The following is a 6022-nucleotide window of genomic DNA, read 5'->3' on the forward strand; positions in this document are numbered from 1 at the left end:
TATGTATTTTATAATATATACACATTATTTACATGTATATATACCTTATGGAAACGTACAGTATTTAATACAAAATGCATATCCACAACACATATGCATATGTACACATTTGTGTGCTTGTACACACATGGGTGTACACATAGATGCTTTGGAGAATCCTTAGTTGAATTGCATATGCTTTGCTATCATTTTAACTTGGTAACCTTTGAACCTAAATCACTCAAGTGCCCAAGTGTTCAGTACCACCAACATTTCTGGAATCCCTATTTCTTTCAGAAGATATTTTGATGTTCTAGTATATATATATATACACACACACACACATATATAGTTACATATTATATATAATATTTATTATATATGTGTATACATATGAATGTGTATGTATATTATATATGTGTGTGTGTATATATATATATATTTCCTTATTCTGAATATATGACTCCTGATAAGAGAGTCTTTCTTGACTACAATTATGAACCTTGGTACAATCACTATTTTGGAACCTTCCTAATGCTTGCAATGTCTCCTATTCTAAAATTATTTGCAGTATAGTTTTATTATTCTTCTCTTTGAAATATTATGTATAAAATATTTCTCTTTAATCACAGTATCCACTTGACTCTAATTACATCATGCATTGGTATTTGTCATTGTTTTTTGAGAATCAGCTTGATGATTTTTGTTTGTTTGTTTGTTTGTTTGTTTTGGAGACAGAGTCTCGCTCTGTCACCCAGGCTGGAGTGCAGTGGCTGGACCTCAGCTCACTGCAAGCTCCGCCTCCCGGGTTTACACCATTCTCCTGCCTCAGCCTCCTGAGTGGCTGGGACTACAGGCGCTTGCCACCTCGCCCGGCTAGTTTTTTGAATTTTTTTAGTAGAGATGGGGTTTCACCGTGTTAGCCAGGATGGTCTCGATCTCCTGACCTCGTGATCCACACGTCTCGGCCTCCCAAAGTGCTGGGATTACAGGCTTGAGCCACCGCGCCCGGACCCCTGATGATTTTTAAATACTTATTTTTTTTCTGAAGTTCTGTTGTCGTCCTAAGCCACAGAATCCAATTTTGAAAGTAAAACGGCTAAAAATCACAGGAAGAGTAAAACTATCCTTCTATAAGTGCTCTCACGTAAGCTATTTGTTTTGTAATTCTGTGAAAACAAAAATATTGACTCATAGTTCTTTGAGAATAAATCAAGTTAATTACTTAGTTTCCTCCTCTGTGGTCTTAATCATTTTTAACAGTAGGCTTTCATTCTTTAAATTATCTGATAAGAAACTGGTATTGTTTTTCTTCTTCAGTAGGATGACACCACATACAGCTTTACACTTAAGGTAATAGATAAAACTGTGCTCGTTGAATGAGTTTATGATAGCAAGGTCTTGAGGTGTATGCCCAAATATGTCTTATGATGAGTGAAAAGGGATTATCATTTTACAAATATAATACTCAACATTTATACCTTCCTATGTGTGTATGATAGCTTCTCAAGTTCATTCTAAAATTGGTCTGTATCCTAGACACTTTAATAGCCTGATGTCTATAAAATCCTGTCAGAATTCAGTCAGTGAGTCTATCTAGTTTTGCAATTAGATAAAGAGATAACATTTTAATTAAGGCAGAGATCATCATAATCAATGATTTAGTTCTTTGGTAACATCAGAGATGTAAACATTACAAACAGACATCCGTGCAATAGTATTAGACTTGCCACACTACTGATTTTACACTTAGTCATATGACTTATGTAGGGTAATGGGACATGACTACAAGTAACCTGTACCACATCCGAACAGAGGTTTTAAGAGCCAGCTCATTGTTCTGCTCTTGCTCTTTTCTTTCTGCCATGAGACTAGTATATCTCAGATGGGGTTGGTTCTTCATTTTAGAATGATGGTGCAGAGCCAAAGCTGTCCATGATAGACATATAGCGTGTACAATATATAAACTTTGTTGCAATAAGTTATATAGATAGATGTTGAGATCATTTGTTACCATAGTATGACTCATTCTAGACTCACTGAACTATGCAATATAAAGTGCACAGATGCAAAAGGTGTATAGAATACAGCATATCAGAGACAATAGTCACTTTTGCTCAATCAAGCAATGCTTATTTTAGACAGGATTGACTTTATGCTGTGTCTGCCTTAATACCTCAAGAATTTGAGGAAATTGCCAGCTAAGACTCTATTAGAAAGCCATTTTTCAGTACAAGCTGGTTTTCTTTAAATATAAATGAGAGGAAAACAATGAAAAACTAATGAGGAAAGTAATTTGACTTGTTTTAATCTCATAATAAATCCAACATAGTACTATAAAATCATGAAGAGTAAATAACAAATTAACTGAAAATACTATCTGGAGAGCTTTCGGTTTGCTATGAATAATTTTCTACTCACTGTTCTAGCTGGTGGAGTGAGATCAGCAAGCCAATCATTTCCAGAAGGGTAATTAACCTTACCAAAATCAAACTCCAAAAGATCAAACATTGTATCAAGTTGAAATTTAAAGATTATAAATGTAATCAGTAAATTTGTCAGATCACTGAACAGGTATGATATGGAACAGCAGACGATTAGGCTGGAGAGGACATGAAATATTCTCCTCCAGATTTTTCTAACTTTTGAAACTCTTAATTTCATTAATGACACTACAACTGCAGGCACAGACCCCATGAAGGGAAGACCACAATATGTAAGAGTCTACACATTTTGTATGTCTCCTTGGATACATACATACATATTGGACTGACACAATAACAATACACAGGATTTTGAGCTCTATTTTTAAAATAGCAGGTATGATATTAAGTCATATAATCATAGGATAGAAACAAATAATAAAAGATCATCTAGATGGTCTCTGGTTAAAAGCAGACTTCAAATAGTTTATCTCTTTCTAAACTAATTATGTAAGAAATCTTTGGTGATTTAAAAAAAAAAAAGAAATCTTTGGTGATTTAAATCTTTCTCAGATTTCATCCTCTCTTAAAAAAAGATGAAACTGATAAATGGAATAAACTACATATTCTTGTTCTAAATAAATAAATTTAGCAAATGTTTCAGTAGACATGTGGTTAAGAATTTCTGGGGAGGGGCAGCAAAAAAATTCATAAAATTTTGTAAAATATTATTTCAATTACATTCAAATAGATTACTGCGATAACTATGTTTTATAGTAAGATGTTTTGATGCTATTTAATTTTAACTACAAATTCACCCAATATTATTAATCTAAATATATTCATTGAATAAAATCGTAGGGATTACTCTTTTTCATATTTTATGATTTTAGCATTTTTGTATTACTGATATATATATATTTTGTTTTTAATATTTTGTCTTTCTTCCTTTAATTCTATTTCCTTTTCTCTTTTGTTATTTAGAAAAAGAATGGGAGCAGTGGTGCACATCTGTAGTCCCAGCTACTCACAAATTTGAGGCAGGATGATTTCCGATGACCAGAAGTTCACTTGAAGGCCAGCCTGCACAATATAGGAAGACACCATCTCAAAAAAAAAAAAAAAAAAAAAAAGGAAAAAAAAATGCTCCCTGTTTTCAAACTAAACTTCTTTTATCATCTTTTTTCATTTTAATTTGAGAAGAGTTAACTGTGATAAAATTGCTCAAATTAGAAAGACCACTGGTTACTTTACTATGTATAATTTTTAACTTGCAGCATAACTATTGTAACCAAATTAAATCCAAAGTAAGCACCAATATAAAGAGTTACTTGGAAATAAATTAGTCAATATTTTCAAGTAATAATACTTTAAAATCCTTAAAATGAAAAAAGGAGTTATTTCACAATGCACAGAACGAAGGTACACAAAGTAAAAATTCACTTACAAACATACAAAAACTTCTTAGTTTTTGGATCATACATCGTATATTACAACCCTATGAAGTCCACCATTAACAAGATAAAAGAGGTGCTATAAGTCTATATATCAAAATTATGCTTGGAAGCATTAAGAGAGGAGATAGAGATAGAGAGAGAAAGAGAGAGAGAGAGAGAGAGAGAGATTTACCATTTAGGAGCTCCTATGAATCTTCTCTCCTATTACTTGATGATATTTTTATAAAGTGGATTTTTTTAAATCTTCCATAATCACATTCTATTACTTCATTTTAAAGCTATAATCCAGAAGCAGATTTCTTTTTCCAAAACTGCTAGTGGTCAAAGAAAATAAAGGACAAGGAGAGGTTGTGGGGTGCCCACAATCAAGCCGATTAAACTGCAGGATATGCGGTTTGTCAAAAACCTTTTTGCTGCCTCACATTTTCTAAAAATGGAAAAGGTGAAGCTTTCACAATTAGCAGGCTCCAAATAAACCAGTACACCCAGCGCAAAGCTTGTGATAACAGCAAAACATTATTTTTTTTCACACATTAGGAAATTCTACTATTAGCTGGTAACCATCATCATAATAGGACACTTCTATATATTAATGTGAGATTTGGCTTAATGGACTCTAAAAACTCTTTCTATCCCTCAGGCTATATTTGTTCCAAAGAAGCATAGACACAATGTAGCCTTGAGGGACTTTTATACAAAACTTATAGGAGTATACAGATTCTTTCCTTGGAAGGGAAAAATACAAAACAAAACTGGGTCACTAATGGTGATTGTTAGTACAGTAAAGCTAAGAACACTCGTTTACTCTTTCTTCTTCGTTTTATTTTCTGTTTTACTCTCTGATTTTCTAGAGATAGAAGTACTGTGTGTAGAGAATCCAATATGGACTACATGATAGTCACATATGATGCTATGTATCTGTGACAGCATACTCTATCAAAATTCATTTATTTCTGTCCATCACCCTATCTAGGTGTTGAAGTAATAGTCTAAGGCTTTTTATATGTGTGTGGAATAGAGCTTTATCATAAGATAGCTTTCTTCTTTTTATATTTTAACTTATATTTTTACAAAATCTTTCTTTACCTAAATATCACTATTTCTCAGCTTAAAATATTAAAAGCAAATATGACATTATTTTATTGATATTATTCTTCATTTTTCCAGGTGTCTGCTTTTCCTATTATAAAATTTGTGGTATATTTCACATTCACTATACTTGACTACTCCTTGTCTCAACATATTTCATCAGTTATTGTGGTTGCTGAGTTGCCAATAAATTATTTAACCGAAATAACTGTTCTCTGGTGGACAGCATTTCTTAGGAAAAACTCCATGAAAATGAAACTACTTTAGGAAGTCTTGAAAACACAAAGCAGTATTAAAAGTATCTGATTTCCAGGTAAGCTTTGAAAAAAATATGATTTTAGGTATATTGTTTCTTAAAATTCAATTTATCTAGAAACAACTGGTGTATTGTTATGCCATAAAAATAGCATGAATAATAAAATAAGCAAAAGAAAACAAAAAAAGAGGGAGTTGTCCCTAGAATGTTTTTAGGTCATATCTAAGCCTCCATTTTTTAATCCATTAAAATTAATAAACAATAACAAATTCTTAGGCTTTTAGTATAATATTGTTCTTTTTAAACATTTAAAATAAAAGAAAAATATGCACTTAAAAATAAAAATATACATTTTCCTATCTAGTACCATGATTGCTTTAGCTATTACATGTTAATGCCAAATTGATAATCACCAACTAACTTAAGAATGATGATTTGTGATGACAATTTTGAAACATAGTCTAAATAAGGAAGCCATTAAACATTCTGTATTTATAACTTGTGTGAATAAATGATTTATTTGTTTTATACTCAATGAGATTTATAGAATAGAGCCAACGGATCAGTGGGCATAAAAAGCCTTTCCTGTACAATTATATTGCTCAATAATATTTTTCAACAGCCACTCTTATCTTGTGACTTGGGTGATAATATGCAATCCCATCATACCCAGATTATACATTTAGGTATGGTCTTGGGAATGCATTGCTTAATGTATTTATGTAAATGGCTATCACAAATGATATAAACACACCAGATAACACAAATAAACAAGGCTAATGAAACAGTAACCTTAATTTCAAGGGACTTATTGTCTC

The 6022-nt window shown here is 31.9% G+C and overlaps 1 protein-coding gene across 1 annotated transcript in view; it reads right to left on the minus strand.

The window, feature by feature from the left end:
* The window catches only part of LOC105475417 (semaphorin 3A), a 539208-nt gene that overhangs the window by 359487 nt on the left and 173699 nt on the right, over window positions 1-6022 (minus strand). The gene's annotated exons all lie outside the window — the stretch shown is intronic.

Source organism: Macaca nemestrina, chromosome 4 (genome assembly GCF_043159975.1).
Source record: "Macaca nemestrina isolate mMacNem1 chromosome 4, mMacNem.hap1, whole genome shotgun sequence".
Classification (NCBI taxonomy): domain Eukaryota; kingdom Metazoa; phylum Chordata; class Mammalia; order Primates; family Cercopithecidae; genus Macaca; species Macaca nemestrina.